The following is a 20,819-nucleotide window of genomic DNA, read 5'->3' as shown; positions in this document are numbered from 1 at the left end:
CCTTCAGCGTGATGCAGTGAGGAACGGAGAAGAGGTAACGAACCACATCTCCCTAGGGTCTGCGGACGCCTCTGACACCCGGAGACCAGGCCCTGCTCAGAAGAAAACTGCAGCAATGTATAAAATGTCAATATAAAGACGATATATGTAGATGCTGGACCTGCGGCTGCTGTCTAAAGTCAGCCATCACGCAGAGAGGAGTTAGACAATAAATAAACAAAACCAATATCAATTCTGTTTTCCACCAAATAACAATCCTTGTTTCAGCATCAGAAGGAGAATGTGCTGCGTCGTAACATGAAGGCCGCACATGTCACACAGCCGTGTGCTCTCCCATTCATCATGTGTCTGAACCAGAAGGATCACAGTACAAGGGGCTCAGTATAACCCAGGTGTAAGATAACCCGATCTCACATTAGGGTGACCACAAGTCAGGCGCATGACTATACCTTCCAACAGTCCCAGATTCAGCAGGACAATTCCGGGTTTGTAGCCGCTGTCCTGCCATCCTGGGCAGTTGGAAGAACCTCCCAGGCCGCACCTCTCTCCCCAGCATTGTCCTACTGCTCCTTCTACCTCCTCACATAATGTCTGGAGTCATGTGACTCCTCCCCTGAGCTGGTCCCACCCCTCCCTCAGTTTACAGTCAGGGCCTGGGAGAGAGGAAGTGAGACTGCTGCAGGTGAACAAGGGAAGGTAAGTAACAGAGGGTTTTGTTTAATACTCCTATGGGAGCCACAGGAAGGGGAAGATAGAGGACAGGAGGAGGATGGAGGACAGGAGACTACAGGAGGAGGATGGAGGACAGGAGACCACAGGAGGAGGATGGAGGACAGGAGCTAAAGGAGGAGGCAGGAGGACAGGAGGTCACAATAGGAGACTCGAGAATAGGAGACCACAGGAGGAGGCTGGAAGACAGGAGACTACAGGAGGAGGCTGGAGGACAGGAGACTACAGGAGGAGGCTGGAGGACAGGAGGGGTGGGGGTAGGAGTACTTATAGTGTTATGTATAAATAAAAGGGGATATAAATAAAAGTGAAAAACAAAATGTAAAGGGAGGATAAAATTAAAGAAGGGTTTGGCCACAGTTATACTATGTGGGGGGCCTTTAAGGTCATTATTACACAATGCTTGCAATTGGGGCAATGGGTGTGGTTTAGATAAAAAAGGGGAGATTGTTGTCCCTCCTTTTTGCCCAAAAGTTTGGAGATATTCTTACTGTAATTTTACAGTAAAAGTAACCTCTCAGATGTCATGGACTCACCTGCCTATGGCATCTGAAGGGTGTAAGTGTATGGTTCGAGAGATAACCACACACCACAAAGGGACAAAGTTAGTGACGCTGCCGCCAAAAGTTGAACTAAACAACCTGAAATTAGGTGCACACCACTAATAATTGCACAACATTCAACGTTTACACAATTCCCTGATAAATGACACCCAATGTGTGTGGCAAAAAAAACAAGCCCTCACACAGCTACAGGAATGAAAAAAATAAAAAAAATGTGGCTTTTAAAAATTGGAAAGTAATAAAACAGTAAATGATTGTGACATGAAGGGAAAACATCCCCCTCCCCCCATTTGAGTTTATGTGTAATATCAGCTGCTACCACTAGATGGCTCTGTTTTAGAAGACACAAGGAGACAATTTAACCCCTTGGTGCTAAGTGTTTTACCTAAATACTGAACCCAGTGCAAGGGTTACTAAAAGTTTGTTTTAAAGGTAATTAAAACCATTTACCAATTATTTACTGGGTACTTGATATTGTGGAAGGGGATCACTGGAGAGACACCCGCCTACTCCACTGAAGGGAGAGGTAAGTTCTCTTCCTGCTGCTTTTTATTACTTCAGACTTTAACAATGGAGAAATGTTTTTAAAAATTCCTAACACAATCACCAACTGTAACACCCTGACCAATGAGTGGGATCTTGTAGGTGACTCCATGTGACCCCCATGGATCGGGCCATGGCCTAGGTCGTTGGTGCCGCCCTCCTCCACTGCTGCAATAACCCATTCCCCAAGTAATGCGCCCATTGTACACAGGGCCGGATTAAGGGTGGTGGGGGCCCCTGGGCGCAAAATCTGGTGGAGGCCCCCACTGAGTGCAGCGTGCATACACGTCCTCCTGCTCACTATCCACTATCCCCACAGTAACACAGCTACATACAGCCGCCTCGTCCCCAGTAACACAGCTACATACAGCCGCCTCATCCCCAGTAACACAGCTACATACAGCCACCTCATCCCCAGTAACACAGCTACATACAGCCGCCTCACCCCAGTAACACAGCTACATACAGCCGCCTCACCCCCAGTAACACAGCTACATACAGCCGCCTCACCCCCAGTAACACAGCTACATACAGCCACCTCACCCCAGTAACACAGCTACATACAGCCGCCTCGCCCCCAGTAACACAGCTACATACAGCCGCCTCATCCCCAGTAACATTGCTACATACAGCCGCCTCGCCCCCAGTAACACATCTCCATACAGCCGCCTCATCCCCAGTAACACAGCTACATACAGCCGCCTCACCCCCCAGTAACACAGCTACATACAGCCGCCTCACCTCCAGTAACACAGCTACACACAGCCGCCTCACCCCCAGTAACACAGCTACATACAGCCGCCTCACCTCCAGTAACACAGCTACACACAGCCGCCTCATCCCCAGTAACACAGCTACACACAGCCGCCTCACCCCCAGTAACACAGCTACATACAGCCTCCTCACCCCCAGTAACACAGCTACACACAGCCGCCTCACCCCCAGTAACACAGCTACATACAGCCGCCTCACCTCCAGTAACACAGCTACACACAGCCGCCTCATCCCCAGTAACACAGCTACACACAGCCGCCTCACCCCCAGTAACACAGCTACATACAGCCACCTCACCTCCAGTAACACAGCTACACACAGCCGCCTCACCCCCAGTAACACAGCTACATACAGCCACCTCACCTCCAGTAACACAGCTACATACAGCCGCCTCACCCCCAGTAAAACAGCTACATACAGCCGCCTCACCTCCAGTAACACAGCTACACACAGCCGCCTCACCCCCAGTAACACATCTATAGACAGCCGCCTCACCCCCAGTAACACATCGTTGTATCTACCTTCACCCCTACCAGATATGCAGTCCCATTTAACATACACCTCAGCCCGTACCAGACATGCAGCCCGCAGTTTATACAATTACACACATTTATACACTGATTTATTCACACCTTTATATACACACATAAATTTCTACACTCATATGCTTGCACCCATATATATACAAGTATACACACACATTTATGTACCCATATACATTTATACACTAATACAGAGTATACACAAACACATACAGTATATATACATCACACATACGGCATACACACACATATATATATATATATATATATATATATACATACATACAGTATACACTGACCATATATACATATACATGCAGTATAAAAACACCATATACACACATGCTGCATATACATACAGCAAATACAGACACATTCAGTAGATACAGCATTTTCACACACATATGGGAAATACACACACATTCAGTATACAGAACATATACATACATACCACACACACAGCATATAAACATACATCATATATACATATATATATATATATATATATATATATATATGCATACCGTATTTTCCGGGCCATTAGGCGCACCGGAATATAAGGCGCATCAGACCGATGCGCCTTATATATGTAATAATTCCATATAAAAGGCGCATCGGACTATAAGGCGCAGGGTCCGGGGGTGTGGCGGAGGTCCGGGGGCGGAGCGGAGACCCGACGGGACAAGACGTGACGCCGAGACAAGACGCGGAACGCGGGGAAGGTGAGCGGGGAAGGTGAGCGGGAGGTGGAGAATGGCATACTTACATAGATCCCCGCTACCGGAGACAGCAGATCTCCAGCGGGAACTGCAGACCGACGCGGCAGAAGTTGTTCGTGCCGCGTGGTCTGCAGTTCCCGCTGGAGATCTGCTGTCTCCGGTAGAGGGGACCTATGTAAGTAGGACCTATAGGGCGCACCGGACTATAAGGCGCACTTTGGATTTCCAAGGAAATCCAAGGCTTTTATGTGCGCCTTATAGTCCGGAAAATACGGTATATTTAAATGTGCACATATATATGCTTATACAAATATATTCATGTATAAATACAGTATATTCATCTATACACAGTATATACACATATAGATAGTAGATGCATATATACACAATATATACACATATACACAGTATATACAAATATACACTATATATAAACAGTAGAATCATATATACACAGTATATACATATATACACTTTATATACACAGTAGATACATATATACACTTTATATACACAGTAGATGCATATATACACATATACACAGTATATACATATATACACAGTATATACATATATACACAGATACACAGTATATACATATATACACAGATACACAGTATATACACATATACACAGTAGATGCATATATAAACATATACACAGTATATACATATATACACAGATACACAGTATATACATATAAACACTTTAGATACACAGTAGATGCATATATACACATATACACAGTATATACATATATACACAGATACACAGTATATACATCATATATACACACAGATAAATAAATATGTAATGTATACTTACCCTTTTAGGTTGTTCGGCTGTCCCATCAGGAGGGTGTTCGGGCGGGGGGAGTTGACGATGGCTGCTTGTTCCAGCTGGCATCGGGGGCCGCTGGGGACTGGAGGACTGCTGAATGTTCCCGTGCGGGGGGGGGGGGATGCGCGGTGAGCGGAGGACGGCTGAATGTTCCCGGGGGGGGGGGGCGCGGTGAGCGGAGGACGGCTGTATGTTCCGGCGGTGGGGGGGGGGCGCGGGGAGCGGAGGACGGCAGAATGTTCCGGGGGGGGGGGGGGATTTGGCGATGAGCGGAGGACGGCAGAATGTTCCGGCGGGGGGGGGGGCGCGGTGAGCGTAGGACAGCAGAATGTTCCGGCGGGGGGTGGATAGCGGAGGACGGCTGAATGTTCCGGCGGGGGGGTGGGGGGTTGAGCGGAGGACGGCTGAATGTTCCGGCGGGGGAGGGGGGAACGCGGGGAGCGGAGGACGGCTGAATGTGTCGGCGGGGGTGGGGGGCGCGGGGAGCGGAGGGCGGCTGAATGTTCCGGCGGGGGGGGGGGGGCGCGGGGAGCGGAGGACGGCTGAATGTTCAGATGTTCAGGCGGGGAGGAGTGGGAGATGCGGAGGATGACTGCCTGTTCGGGCAGGAGGAGGGTGGCGGCGGGGGGATGCAGGGTAAGGCTGCGGGATGGGCGGGCAGGGGGCGGATGGCTCGGCCATGGAGCTGAAGGGCGGGGAGGCGGTAACTTGTGCCGGGGGGCGGACAGGTGGGCGGGCAAGACATGCAAGGGGATATCCGTGGAGGTGGTGACGTGTGCCGAGGGCAGGCGACTAAGGGGGCCGGCGGCTGAGGAGTCAGGGACCGGGGAACGCGATCCGGTGGAGGCCCCCTGGGGGGGCAAAATGGTGGGGGCCCCGGGGCTCGAGCCCCGGGAGCCCCGCCTATAATCCGGCCCTGATTGTACACCATGTACCTGTACACACTGTGCTGTCACACAGAGAACACAATGACTGGAAGACACTGCCCCCTAGTGCTCCTGCCTGATAACACAGCCTGGTGAGCGAGGCTGCGCTATCCTATAACATGAGGCGCCATCTAGTGGTCATTCCTTTAAAATGATTCTGTTGCTGGTTCTTTGTAATGTTTTCTAGTAGAGCAACAGCAACCACTCAGTATATGGCGGTAACAACTGAAGAGTCATATTTGTGTAAGTTACAGACATTCATTGGATATCCCTTAACCCCTTAACGACCTGGCCTTTTTTGTTTTTCATTTCCATTTTTCACTCCCCACCTCCAAAAATCTTTTTTATTTTAAGTGCAGAGCTGTGTTTGGGCTTGTTTTCTGCATAACAAATTGCACTTCATAGTGACGGTATTGAATATTCCATGCCGTGTACTGAGAATCGGGTAAAAAAATTCCGAATGCAGTGAAAATGGTGAAAAAACACATTTGCGCCGTTTTCTTGTGGGCTTGGGTTTTACAGCTTTCACTGTGCATCCCGAATGACATGTCTACTTTATTCCTTGGGTCGGTACGATTAAGGGGATACCAAATTTGTATAGGTTTTATAATGTTTTCATACATTTACAAAAATTAAAACCTCCTGTACAAAATAATTTTTTTTTATTTTGCCATCTTCTGGCGCCAATAACTTTTTCATACTTTGTTGTACGGAGCTGCGGGTGGTGTCAATTTTTGCAACATTTGATGGTGTTTTCAATGCTACCATTTTTAGAACTGTACGACCATTTGATCTAAGTGCTATTTTCCGTTACGGAGTTAAACGCAGTGAAAAACCTTTATTATATTTTGATAGATCGGGCATTTTCGGACGCGGCGATACTATTTACTATTTACTTTAACCCTAGGTTGTCTGATCGATCCTATTATATACTGCCATACTACAGTCTTTCTTCCTCATTCATTACAAAGTGCAATTAGCACATAGTAATGAATGGATTAAAACATTGGAAGACCCGAGGCTGTCATGGTAGAGAGACGATCTTTTTGAAGCCGGCAAATCTGGGAAGCCGCCAGCAAAGCGATCGATCGCGGGTGTTACCAGTAAGTCTTTGCTGCAATGTGCAGCAAAGACTTACAGGCTATGGAGAGGGCTCAGCCCGTGAGCCCTCTCCATGTACCCAGAACCAACGTGCGCCGTACTATTACAAGACAAGACAAATATAAGTCCAACCTGTCTCTATCACTCGGGGTGTACACAATTTTGGTTGCCGCTTGACCCGAGCCCGGATCTTCTGAGTTTAGGGTCGGGCAAAACATATTTTTCTCCTGTGTGAGAGAGTAAAGCTACAAGCAGATAAGATCTTTATCCAGGGGAGGGGGAAGGAGGTATATAGCAGAGCTGTGTATGTTATGGCTGTGATACTAGAGCTATGCATCTCATGGATCTCATCATCTCTCTTTTTATGTGTCAGATACTAATTAATGCTCCGAAACTAAATGAAAGTGTATATAAACCTTGTACCCTGATAATCTAAGCACATTGTCAGCACACAGCATCTCACAGCACAGAGGAATCATGAAGTGCCTGCCTCGAGAGTCCCACTAAAGTAAGGGGGTAAAAATTATCCTTACTGTGTAAACATCACTAAGGGACTGAAATTTGAGAAAGTTCTTTCATGGACAAACCCCCTTTATGAAATAAGTAGAGGCTTGTTCTTCTTAATTGACACAGTAGAAGAGCATAAGCGTTATGATCCAGGGTAATTTTATATATCTAGACTAGTTTTTGATGACAAATCATTATGCACAAAGTAATTTTTTTTACTTCATTGCATATAACAGTTCAGGGTCAGAAGGAGAATGTGCCACATCGTAACATGAAGGCCGCACATGTCACACAGCCGGGTGCTCTCCCATTCATTATGTGTCTGAACCAGAAGGATCACAGTGTTGGGGGCGCAGTATAACCCCAGGGATGGACAACACTCACTGACATCATGGCGACCACACGTGAGGCACAACATCGCACCTCCCACCTCTTTTGGGGCTGTCCCCAACACTGTTTGCTCACTCCTGACCAATGTAAAGGACATCAGTGGCGCTTGGAGCCATTGGCTCCCTGCTCCACCATTGTGACTCAGCTACAGCATGTGACCAGGACACACAAAAGGTTGAAAACCTTTAGTGACGTGGCCTGAAAAGGCTCTAGTGACCAAGTATTTTTATCAAATTTTTGTAAGCGCCGGTTTAAGGGCCCTAACTTTTTTTTTGCATGCTACCTTCAAATTTTTGAGTGCTTTTATTTTTGGGACACATAGAGGTAGTTAAAAAGGCAATAAAAGTTTAAACATGTTTCCATTTTTATTTGGGGTTAAAAATTGAAAAAAAAGCTTTTTTTGTCATTTATAGTACTTTTTTAAAAAAAAATTCAAATTAACTCAATATGAACATTATAATCGAATTCCCCATTTTGTTTCAGTCATTTTGATATATAATGGGGCAGATTTACTTACCCGGTCCATTCGCGATCCAGCGGCGCGTTCTCTGCGGTGGATTCGGGTCCCGCCGGGATTCACTAAGGTAGTTCCTCCACCGTCCACCAGGTGGCGCTGCTGCGCTGAAGTCCGCCGAGGTCCGCTGGAGTTCATGATCCATTGCTGAGTGCAGGTAAGACCTGCCGTAAAAACGCGATTCGGGCCCTTAGTAAATGACCCCCAATATGTATAGTCTGGGGCAAACGGGGCGACTATGGGGATGCTTTTTCTAGTGCGGGATTTTTTTTATTATATGGGGAAATGTCATTGTATTTGTATGAATATTTATTAATATTTTTTGTGTATTTATGTTTTACTTTATATGTCCCCCATGAGGTCATAAAAGACCCCTAGAGGACATTTTCACTTTTTATTTTTTTATTTTACTTTATTTTTTTTCTTTTACAAGTTTTCCCCTGTAACTGAGGCATCTTGAAGAGCCTAAGGCTGGTGCCACACGTGGCGCTTTGTCTGCATTTGAAACCGCAAACGCAGACAAAGCAGCACCCACCGGGGCGGGGCGGGCCGCTGCCCGATCGCATCAGTGTTTCTATGGAAACGCCTGTGATTGGGAATGAGCCACTGGTGCTTTGCGTTAATTTAATGCAAAACACCGGCGGGTTGTTCCCGATCGCAGGTGTTTCCATAGAAACGCCAATGCGATCGGGGCGGAGCACGCCCCGGTGGGTGCAGCTTTGTCTGCGTTTGCGGTTTCAAATGCAGACAAAGCGCTACGTGTGGCACCAGCCTAAGTTACAGGGAAAATGACCACCTGTCACTGGGAAGTCTGATCAGAGCTGGACTGGGTTTAACCTCTTTAGACCCTGGCGGTAACATGACCACTGGCTCCGCTCCTTCAGCATGATGCAGTGAGGAGCAGAGAAGGGGTAACGAACCACATCTCCCTTCGGTCTCCGGATGCCTCTGACACCCAGAGACCAGGCCCTGCTCAGAAGAAAACTGCAGCAATGTATAAAGAGATCGCTGTAGGCACCAGACCTGCATCTGCTGACATCTAAAGTCAGACATCAAGCAGAAAGGAGTTAGACAAAGCAACAAAATAAATATCAATTTCTGTTTTCAACCAAATAACAATCCTTGTTTCAGCACCAGAAGGAGAATGTGCCGCGTCGTAACATGAAGGCCACACATGTCACACAGCCATGTGCTCTCCCATTCATCATGTGTCTGAACCAGAAGGATCACAATACAAGGGGCTCAGTGTGACCCAGGTGTAAGATAACCCAATCTCACATTAGGGTGACCACAAGTCTGGCACACAACTAACTGCATACCTTCCAACAGTCCCAGATTCAGCAGGACAATCCCAGGTTTGTAGCCGCTGTCCCGCCATCCTGGGCAGTTGGAAGAATCTCCCAGGCCGCACCTCTCTCCCCAGCATTGTCCTACTGCTCCTTCTACCTCCTCACATGATGCCTGAAGGAGTGATGTGAGGAGTTAGTTACTCCCCACAGCTGGCCCCAACACTCCCTCAATTAACAGTCAGGGCCTGGGAGAAAGGAAGTGAGACTGCTGCGGACAAACAAGGGAAGATAAGTAACAGAGGGTTTGTTTAATAGTCTTATGGGAGCCATTATCCCCATTCATCATGTACCAGAACAGTCACTCTACAACGGGCTCAGTAAAACCCAGGTGTAAGATAACCCAATCTAACATTAGGGTGACCACATACCTACCTGCATACCTTCCAACCATCCCAGATTCAGCAGGACAATCCCGGATTGCAGCCACTGTCCCGCCATCCCGGGCGATAAGAAGAATCTCCCGGGCTGCCCCTCTCTCCCCCGCATTGTCCCACTTGCCCCTGGACCTGTACATTAGAGATGCAGAGCAGCTGAAACATCGAGGCCCGGAGGAGGCAGGATCTACTCTTGCTACCTCCTCACATGATGTCTAAAGCTGTCATGTGACTCCTCCCCTCAGCTGGCCCCACCCCTTACTCGATTTACAGTCAGAGTCCAGGAGAGAGAAAGTGAGACTGCTGCGGGCGAACAAGGGAAGGTAAGTAACAGAGGGTTTTGTTTAATACTCCTATGGGAGCCACGGGAAGGGGAAGATAGAGGACAGGAGGACACAGAATGAGACTAGAGGACAGGAGGTCACAGGAGAAGACTTGAGGACAGGGAGCTATAAGAGGTGGCTGGAGGACACGGGGCTACAGGAGGAGGCTGGAGGACAGGGGGTACATGAGGAGGGTGGAGGACAGGGGGCTACAGGAGGAGGCTGGAGGACAGGGGACTACAAGAGGAGGATGGAGGACAGGGGTCGACAGGAGGAGGCTGGAGAACAGGAGGTCACAAGAGGAGGCTGGAGGACAGGAGACCACAGGAGGAGAATGTAGGACAGGAGACTACAGGAGGAGGCTGGAGGACAGGAGCTACAGGAGAAGACTTGAGGATTGGAGGTCACAAGAGGAGACTGGAGGACAGGGGGCTACAGGAGGAGGCTGGAGGACAGGAGGTCACAAGAGGAGACTCGAGAACAGGAGACCACAGGAGGAGGATGTAGAACAGGAGACTGCAGGAGGAGGACAGGGGGCCACAGGAGGAGGCTTGAGGACAGGAGGTCACAAGAGGAGACTGGAGGATAGGAGACCACAGGAGGAGGCTGGAGGACAGGAGACCACAGGAAGAGGCTGAAGGACAGGAGACTACAGGAGGAGGCTGGAGGACAGGGGACTACAGGAGGAGGCTGGAGGACAGGAGACTACAGGAGGAGGCTGGAGGACAGGAGACTACAGGAGGAGGCTGGAGGACAGGAGACTACAGGAGGAGGCTGGAGGACAGGAGACTACAGGAGGAGGCTGGAGGACAGGAGGCTACAGGAGGAGGCTGGAGGACAGGAGCTACAGGAGACTGGAGGACAGGAGGTCACAAGAGGAGACTCGAGAACAGGAGACCACAGGAGGAGGATGTAGAACAGGAGACTGCAGGAGGAGGCCAGAGGACAGGGGGCCACAGGAGGAGGCTTGAGGACAGGAGGTCACAAGAGGAGACTGGAGGATAGGAGACTACAGGAGGAGGCTGGAGGACAGGAGACTACAGAAAGAGGCTGAAGGACAGGAGACTACAGGAGGAGGCTGGAGGACCGGAGACTACAGGAGGAGGCTGGAGGACAGGAGACTACAGGAGGAGGCTGGAGGACAGGAGACCACAGGAGGAGGCTGGAGGACAGGAGACCACAGGAGGAGGATGTAGGACAGGAGACTACAGGAGGAGGCTGGAGGACAGGAGCTACAGGAGAAGACTTGAGGATGGGAGGTCACAAGAGGAGACTGGAGGACAGGGGGCTACAGGAGGAGGCTGGAGGACAGGAGGTCACAAGAGGAGACTCGAGAACAGGAGACCACAGGAGGAGGATGTAGAACAGGAGACTGCAGGAGGAGGACAGGGGGCCACAGGAGGAGGCTTGAGGACAGGAGGTCACAAGAGGAGACTGGAGGATAGGAGACCACAGGAGGAGGCTGGAGGACAGGAGACCACAGGAAGAGGCTGAAGGACAGGAGACTACAGGAGGAGGCTGGAGGACAGGAGGCCACAGAAAGAGGCTGAAGGACAGGAGACTACAGGAGGAGGCTGGAGGACAGGAGGCCACAGGAAGAGGCTGAAGGACAGGAGACTACAGAAGGAGGCTGGAGGACAGGAGGCCACAGGAAGAGGCTGAAGGACAGTGAACTACAGGAGGAGGCTGGAGGACAGGAGGCCACATTAAGAGGAGGATAGAGAACAGTGGCCACATCATGTAAAGGGAGGTGGGGGTAGGAGTACTAATATTATATATAAATAAAAGGGGAGATAAATAAAAGTGAAAAACCAAATGAAAAGGGAGGATAAAATTAAAGAGGGGTTTTATATGTTGCTGAGGGGGAATTATATGTGTCCATATGGGGGGATAGACACAGAAAAGGTGTGTTATACTATGTGGGGGGCCCTTAAGGTCATTATTACTCTATGCTTGCAAGTGGGGCAATGTGTGCGGTTTAGAAGAAAGGGGGAGGGAATTGTTGTACCTTTTCTTTGCCCAAAAGTTTGAAGATATGCTTACTGTAATTTTACTTTCAGAGAAAGTAACCTCTCAGATGCCATGGACCCACCTGCCTATAGCATATAGGAACATTCTGTTGCTGATTTTTTTCTAAACGTTTTTTATATTTATAGACCAATAAACATGAGAGCAACAGTCACCATTAATACAGTAGCAGAGCATAAGCTCTTAGGGCTACACCTGGATGGTTGGGATTCATTTACTATAACTAGACTAGTTTTTGGTGACAAAGCATTATACAAAAAGTAACTTTTTTACTTAATTGCATATAACAGTTCAGCATCAGAAGGAGAATGTGCCGCGTCGTAACATGAAGGCCGCACATGTCACACAGCCGTGTGCTCTCCCATTCATCACGTGTCTGAACCAGAAGGATCACAGTACAAGGGGCTCAGTATAACCCAGGTGTAAGATAACCCAATCTCACATTAGGGGGACCACACGTCAGGCGCACGACTTACTGTAATTTTACTTTCAGTGAAAGTAACCTCTCAGATGTCATGGACTCACCTGCCTATGGCATCTGAGGGGTGTAAGTGTGTGATTGCAATTGTAAATGACAAAGTTAGTGACTTCGCTGCCAAAAGTTGTAATAAACCTGTAATAAGGTGCAGCCATTAATAATTGTACAACAGTCAATATTTTATTCACATAATTCGCTGATAAATGACACCCAATGTGCAAAAAACAAGCCCTCACACAGCTACAGGACTGGAAAGATAAAAAGCATATTGGCTTTTGAAAATTGGAAAGTAAATTAATAGAAAATTGTTGTGATAGGAAGGGAAAACTTTTTCATGGGGGGATTTATCATAGTCTGTAGGTGACGCAAGGATGCAAGGTTCGAGGCTTCTACACCAGAAAACTGGCATACAAGCTTTGCTGAATCCCCCTTTATGTGTTTATGTGTAAAATCAGCTGCTACCACTAGATGGCTCTGTTATAGAGGAGACAAGGAGACAATTTAACCCCTTGATGCTAAGAGTTTTACATAAAAACTGAGCCTGCGAGGGTTAATATAAGTTTTTTTAAAAGTCACCAGGAGACCCATTTTTAGCACTCCCCCAGTCCCCACAGAGCATAGTACATACACTGCAAAAGTGTTTTTGTATAAAAAATAGGTTTTACAGAAAAAAAGATATGTTATATTGTACCTATCATCAGCATCTGCTGTGTGAGTAGGCACTCGTCCCCTGGGAGTGGCTGGAAAGGAGCAGTCCCCCCCCCACCCTTGGGAAACTTATCCTCCATGTATCCTTTTCAAATACAGGCGGTCCCCTACTTAAGAACACTCGACTTACATACGACCCCTAGTTACAAACGGACCTCTGGATGTTGGTAAGTTACTGTACTTTAGCCCTAGGCTGTAATGATCAGCTGTAACAGTTATCACAGGCGTCTGTAATGAAGCTTTATTGTTAATATTGATTCTTAATTGAACCCAACATTTTTAAAATCCAATTGTCACAGAGACCAAAAAAGTTCTGGCTGTGATTACAATGATAAAATATACAGTTCCGACTTACATACAAATTCAACTTAAGAACAAACCTACAGACCCTATCTTGTATGTAACCTGCCTGTATATGAAAACACCCATCACTTGGCTTAGCCCCCCGCTCCTCTACAGCCAATCCCGAGTGAGGGGAGTTATTTATATATTTGAAAAGGACACATGGAGGAGCAGTTTCCCAAGGGTGGGGGGGGGACTGCTCCTTTCCAGCCACTCCCAGGAAACGAGTGCCTATTCACACAGCAGATGCTAATGAAAGGTACAATATAACATATCTTTTTTTCTGTAAAACCAATTTTTTATACAAAAACACTTTGGCAGTGTATGTACTATGCTCTGTGGGGACTGGGGGAGTGCTAAAAATGGGTCTCCTGGTGACAGGTTCCCTTTAAGGTAATTAAGAACATTTATCCCTTATTCACTGGATACTTGATATGTGGAAGGGGATGACTGGGGAGACCCCCCTACTCCACTGAAGGGAGAGGTAAGTCATCTTCTGCTGCTCTTTATTTCTTCAGACTTTTACAATGGAGAAGGTTTTTTAAAAAATTCCTTACACCATCACCAACTGTAACACCCTGATCAATGAGTGTGGGCTCTTATAGGTGGCTCTGCGTGACCCCATGGATCGGGCCCTCATCCTCTGGGTTTAGTACATCTAGACGAGTTCATATCATTTCATAAAGAGTCATATTCTTTATTTTGTTGCATGTAATGGCTCAGGATGAGAAGAGAATGTGACATGTTGTAACATAAAGTCTTTATTAATAGAGCAAAGTCACATTACACAATATATACTAGATCCTATACACACGCCGTATACTGTGTCGCTGCGCAATAACGTCACTATGAAGAAAACGAGCTCACACAGCGCCAGGGGCGTGACTAGGAGAGGCAGGGCCTCTGAGGAGTGGAGAAGGGGTAACAAACCACATCTCCCTTCGGTCTCCGGACACCTCTGACACCCAGAGACCAGGTCCTGCTCAGTAGAAAACTGCAGCGATGTATAAAGACATCGCTGTAAATGACAGACCTGCGGCTGCTGACATCTAAAGTCAGACATCAAGCAGAGAGGAGTTAAACAATAAAGTAACATAGCAAATATTGATTTCTATTTTCAATCAAACAACAATCCTTGTTTCAGCACCAGAAGGAGAATGTGCCGCGTCGTAACATGAAGGCCGCACATGTCACACAGCTGTGTGCTCTCCCATTCATCATGTGTCTGAACCAGAAGGATCACAGTACAAGGGGCTCAGTATAACCCCAGGTGTAAGATAACCCCATCTCACATTAGGGTGACCACAAGTCTGGCACACAACTAACTGCATACCTTCCAACAGTCCCAGATTCAGCAGGACAATCCCAGGTTTGTAGCCGCTGTCCCGCCATCCTGGGCAGTTGGAAGAATCTGTGGGTCCGAATATTAGATTGTATCTTACCGGTCTCCGGGGGTTAATGGAGAGCGTCCGGAGGCTTCTGGCGCGCGTTGTGGCGCTTGTGTTTAAATGCCCGCCGGAGTGTCGATCTGACGGGGATGCGCGGTGTGTGCGCATGCGCAGTGGATGTCAGAAGCGAGTGACGTCAAGGGGAACCCGAAAAACAGGTGGACCAATGAGATAGTGGTCTGGGTATACTGTCTGGAGGTGACTTGAGTGTATGAGAGTTAGATCTTGAATATGAATCATCACTGGATATGAGGGAGAAGGTGAGGAGGAGTAATAGTATGTGGGAAATGGGATAACTGTGTAGTGAGGGGAAATTTGCTATATAGGTAGGAATTGTATAGATTGGATACAGAAATGGTAATGATGGTGAAAATGAAAATTGAAACTAAAAAATAAAACTGTAGAAATTGAAAAATAAAAATTTTAAAAAATTTTTAAAAATTATCTTCAAACATTTCGTTCAAGCCTGCTGGGTGCAGACTATTTAATTTGAATATCCAGAACATTTCTCTTTTTCTTAACCGTTGAAAACGGTCGTGTTGTGTTTCTGTGATTTTTTCAATAGGTGTGATGGAAAAAGTTGCAAAATCTTTGTTGTGACACGCTAAAGCATGTCTGGAGACACTATGTTTTGTGTATCCATTGGTTACCTTACTTCTATGTCCGTTCATTCTTATGCTTAAACTCTGGCAGGTTCGGCCGACATATTGGAGTCCACATGGGCATTCCAGAAGATAGATTACAAAGGTGGAGGCGCAGTTGATAAATTGTTGAATTTTGAAAATTTCCCCAGTCTGGTTGCTGATGAAGGTTTTTTTCTTATGTTGAATATTGAGACAGCATTTACAGTTTGTGCGGCCGCATCTGTAGCTGCCTGTTAGATGTGGAAGAAGGCTTGTCTGTCTGGCTTTTTCCTTTTTTGTCCGAAGCTTCGTCGGGGCTAGTATGCCTTTGAGTGTTTGGGATCTTCTGTACATGATCTTTGGTTGTTTTGGTAGATCTTTTTTCAAGAAGGGATCATTGAGGAGAATAGGCCAGTATTTTTTAAGAATGTTGGTAAGTGTATGATGGTTCATATTATAGTTTGTGATAAAGGTTGGGATATTGGTAGTAGTTGTGGAGTCACTTTTTGGTTTGGTAGACGGTTTTAGACATTCTGTTTGAGTGAGAGAAAGGGCTCTGTTGAACGCTGCTTCGACCAGAGGTTGAGGGAAATTCTTCTCTTTAAATCTCTTTTTTAAAAGTTGACTTTGGAATTTGTACATGTTTGTATCTGTGCAGTTTCTGCGGATCCTCCTGAATTGGCTGAATGGGATGTTCGTTTTCCACTTGTTGTGGTGTGAGCTCTTGTAGTCCAAATAGCTGTTTGTGTCTACTGGTTTGAAGTATGTACTGGTCGAAATTCGGTTATTTTCTGAGGAGAGACGGAGGTCCAAAAACTCAAGTTCTATGGGAGAGAAATTCGCCGTGAAGGATAAGCCGCAATTATTGTTATTGAGGTATTTTATAAATTCTTCGATGGAGGTTGGGGAACCTTTCCAGATTAGTAGAAGGTCATCTATGTACCTCTTGTATAAGACTATGTTTTGTTCCCATAACTTATTGTTGTAAATATATTCTTCCTCAAACCTCCCCATGTACAGATTGGCAAAACTGGGGGCAAAACGTGTCCCCATAGCCGTTCCTTTCACTTGCCGATAGATGGTATTCTGAAATGTGAAGTAATTGTGGGTGAGTATGTAGTGGATGGCTTCAAGGATGAAGTTACTTTGCGTCTCAGGCATAGTTGGGTCATTGTGAAGGTAATACTTGACCGCTTCAATGCCTTTTTGATGGGGGATATTAGAATATAGTGCCGCTACATCGAGCGATAGCCACACAAAGGAGGGTTCCCATTCAATTTCTTGAAGTGTTAACAGGACACTTGTGGTGTCACGGAGATAAGATCTGAGTTTGGTGACATGTTTCTGAAGCAAAATGTCTACATAATGAGATAGATTGCAGGTGAGGGACGATATTCCCGAGATGATCGGTCTGCCGGGTGGGTTGGTGACCTCTTTATGCACCTTTGGGAGGTGATAGAAGGTTGGCGTAACTGGGGCTTCTATCCATATGTAAGATCTTTCCTTATTGGTGATGATGCCCAACGTTAGGGCTTTGTCTAACAGGGTTTTCAATTCTGTAGCATATGTGTTGATTGGATTACATGGTAATGTTTCGTAATATTCCGTGTCTGAGAGGATTCTGGAGGCTTCAGATAAATAGGCTTCTTTGTTTTGTATAACGACACCCCCGCCCTTATCTGCATTGCGGATGACTAGATCAAGATTGTTGGTGAGATTTTTGAGGGCTAGTCGTTCTGAAGGTTTCAAATTGTGGCTCGTTTTGGGATTCTTTTTAGTATTGTTGTACTTGTTAATGTTCCTGAACTCATTTTCCACCATAGAAAGGAAAGTCTCGATATGACTGCCTCTATGGTGTGTGGGGTAAAATTTTGATTTTGGTTTGAGGCCTGTTTGTATCATGGGGACATCAGTCGGAGTTATTGTAGCGGTTTCGGTCGGGTCTTTTTGTGAGGGAGGATCTACTTTAGATGCTCTGTTTGTTTCAATGTTGAAATGGCGGGTAAGGGTGAGTTTCCTGATATAGGAGTGGAGATCGTTGAAAAGGTCAAATTCACTAAACTTTGTGGTAGGGCAAAAGGATAAACCTTTAGTGAGGAGGGAAATTTCGTTGGAATTTAGTGTATATGTTGATAGATTGAAAATCTTTACTTTAGTTTCTTGTTCTTTTTGGTTTTCTGTATGGGGACTTGTGGTTCTAGCGGTATGGGAATTGGATTTGGATTGGCCTCCTCTACATCCTCTTCTACATTTTTTCTTTTTTGGCTTTTCATGGAGCCCTGGTGAAAAAAATGGTGGATGGTATTTGCTCTTGGTGGGCTTTTTCCAAGGAGATTTTTCGGAGTTATGGATTCTGGCAGGGGTATATAAGGAGCTGAGTTCGGAGTTAGTGGAATGTCCAAGTCTATTTCAGTGTTATCGGATGGAGAATGGGTTATTGGGATGGTGACTTCATGGGTGGTGAAGTCTAGGGGGGTAATCAGATCAATGTGGCAGAAGGTTGTGGGTGGAAGGCCTAGGGGTTGGCCGGTTTCTATGCGGTGGGATGTGTTGGAGATGGGAGGAGTGAAGAATAAGGGGGTGTCCTTATTGTCACCTGAGGGAGTAGTGGAGGTAAAGCAGATGGGGTCATTCTGTGTGGAAGTATGGTGTTGAAACTTGGGTGGTTCAACTGAAATGGAGAGCACAGGGCGTGCTTGGGGGTTGACCATGGTAGTAGTTATTGGTTCAGTGTGCGTATATCTGGGTTTCTTATTTTTGGTGTTGATGAATATATTTCTAGGTTTGTTCTGGTGGGGATGCGAAAGTGGTTGGTGATGGGGGGGTGGTGGGCGGCCGCTGTTTTTGTGGGTTGTGGTCTGTCGTCTATTAGACTGATTGGGTCTGGTGGAGTTGTGAGTTGTATCGATGTTGGAGATATGACAATCTGTAATTGTGGATTCAGTTTTGATGGAAGTCCAAAATTTGATGTTGCCTGTCTGGAAGTCATTCCTATCTCTTTTAAGTTTTTTGAGTTTAGTTTCGATTCCCTCTTTTTCAAAGGAAAGGATTCTATTGGTGATGAGTCTGTCAAATTTAGTGAATTCAGGGTGTGTTCGGTGGGTTTCGAGAGTTTGGTGGCAGAAGGATATCTCTCGGTTGAGGGTATTGATGAGTTCTTCCCTCTTTGAGATCAGCATATCTATTAGATTGTTGGCACAATCCAAGAGATAGGTGTCCCATTCTTTTTGGAAATGCGTATCATTTTTAAAACAGCATTCAGTTCTGATTCTGAGACCGCGAGGGACCAAACCCTCTTTGCGATACAGCCTTAGGAATAGTGCATCTAGATGATGTTGAATCTCGTCTTTCAAGAGTTTCTCCAAGTGGTGGAATAGTTTCAGGAGTTCTGGGGTGGAGATCCCTGTTGCGTCCTGGATGTCGTTTTCATGTGTTGATTTCAGTATTGGTTTGTCGTTGATCCATTGAGCTATGAGGAGTTCTCTTTGTTGGACTCTCTGAATGCAATAGTCCATCTTGTTGGTATTTTCTGTGCAGGATGCCTAGAGCAGCTAGAAACTGGGTGGAAACCAGTGATAGATCCGGTGCTCAGTTGAGAGTGCCGGTAAGGTATAGAAAATAATAGAAAAGACAAATAGCGCTCATAGGGTAATATTGTTTGATTATGGATGTTTGATAGGTAAGGTAATTTGCTCACCTGATCGAGTTGTGCTCAAAACAGGGCACAACTCCAGTGTAGGTATGTAGTGGAAGAGGTCTGTGGCAGCCTGTGCTTCAAAGTGGTCTCCAAACTCGGGCGACTAGACCGGTTGGAGTTAGGCAGTAGAATCGAGGGTGGGATGGAAGCGGTGGGCGCACAACAAGACTCGATGTAGGTAATCTCCAAGACAAATTTATTTAGGATGAAGGAAATGGGTCACAGGTCATCACAACGCGTTTCGGGGAACGCAAGTCCCCTTTTTCAAGTGAACAATTCTCTAAAAAATTGGTAAAAGAGCAGGTTACTCCCCACAGCTGGCCCTAACACTCCCTCAATTAACAGTCAGGGCCTGGGAGAAAGGAAGTGAGACTGCTGCGGACAAACAAGGGAAGATAAGTAACAGAGGGTTTGTTTAATAGTCCTATGGGAGCCATTCACCCCATTCATCATGTGCCAGAACAGTCACCCTACAATGGGCTCAGTAAAACCCAGGTGTAAGATAACCCAATCTAACATTAGGGTGACCACATACCTACCTGCATACCTTCCAACCATCCCAGATTCAGCAGGACTATCCCGGATTGCAGCCACTGTCCCGCCATCCCGGGCGATAAGAAGAATCTCCCGGGCTGCCCCTCTCTCCCCCGCATTATCCCACTTGCCCCTGGACCTGTACATTAGAGATGCAGAGCAGCTGAAACATCGAGGCCAGGAGGAGGCAGGATCTGCTCTTGCTACCTCCTCACATGATGTCTAAAGCTGTCATGTGACTCCTCCCCTCAGCTGGCCCCACCCCTTACTCGATATACAGTCAGAGTCCGGGAGAGAGAAAGTGAGACTGCTGCGGGCGAACAAGGGAAGGTAAGTAACAGAGGGTTTCGTTTAATACTCCTATGGGAGCCACAGGAAGAGGAAGATAGAGGACAGGAGGACACAGAATGAGACTAGAGGACAGTAGGTCACAGGAGAAGACTAGAGGACAGGGAGCTATAAGAGGTGGCTGGAGGACACGGGGCTACAGGAGGAGGCTGGAGGACAGGGGGTACATGAGGAGGGTGGAGGACAGGGGGCTACAGGAGGAGGCTGGAGGACAGGGGGATACAAGAGGAGGATGGAGGACAGGGGTCAACAGGAGGAGGCTGGAGTACAGGAGGTCACAAGAGGAGGCTGGAGGACAGGGGGCTACAGGAGGAGGCTGGAGGACAGGGGGATACAGGAGGAGGCTGGAGGACAGGAGACCACAGGAGGAGGATGTAGGACTGGAGACTACAGGAGGAGGCTGGAGGACAGGAGCTACA

At 46.9% G+C, this 20,819-nt stretch overlaps 5 non-coding genes across 5 annotated transcripts; all 5 read right to left on the bottom strand.

Annotated features, from left to right (window-relative positions):
* Positions 1-267: 267 nt before the first annotated feature.
* On the bottom strand, positions 268-363 carry LOC140129346 (small nucleolar RNA U13). The gene has a single exon (XR_011855539.1). It is a non-coding gene; the product is annotated as a small nucleolar RNA U13 (small nucleolar RNA).
* A 7,122-nt stretch (positions 364-7,485) lies between these two features.
* Positions 7,486-7,581, bottom strand: LOC140129350 (small nucleolar RNA U13). Its single transcript, XR_011855543.1, has one exon. It is a non-coding gene; the product is annotated as a small nucleolar RNA U13 (small nucleolar RNA).
* Positions 7,582-9,279: 1,698 nt separating this feature from the next.
* LOC140129353 (small nucleolar RNA U13) lies at positions 9,280-9,375 on the bottom strand. Its single transcript, XR_011855546.1, has one exon. It is a non-coding gene; the product is annotated as a small nucleolar RNA U13 (small nucleolar RNA).
* Positions 9,376-12,517: 3,142 nt separating this feature from the next.
* Positions 12,518-12,613, bottom strand: LOC140129343 (small nucleolar RNA U13). Its single transcript, XR_011855536.1, has one exon. It is a non-coding gene; the product is annotated as a small nucleolar RNA U13 (small nucleolar RNA).
* Positions 12,614-14,894: 2,281 nt separating this feature from the next.
* LOC140129351 (small nucleolar RNA U13) lies at positions 14,895-14,990 on the bottom strand. The gene has a single exon (XR_011855544.1). It is a non-coding gene; the product is annotated as a small nucleolar RNA U13 (small nucleolar RNA).
* Between the last annotated feature and the right edge of the window lie 5,829 nt (positions 14,991-20,819).

The sequence above is a fragment of the Engystomops pustulosus genome, chromosome 4 (genome assembly GCF_040894005.1).
Source record: "Engystomops pustulosus chromosome 4, aEngPut4.maternal, whole genome shotgun sequence".
NCBI classification, from domain to species: Eukaryota; Metazoa; Chordata; class Amphibia; order Anura; family Leptodactylidae; genus Engystomops; species Engystomops pustulosus.
This window is presented reverse-complemented; position numbering and strand designations above follow the sequence as displayed.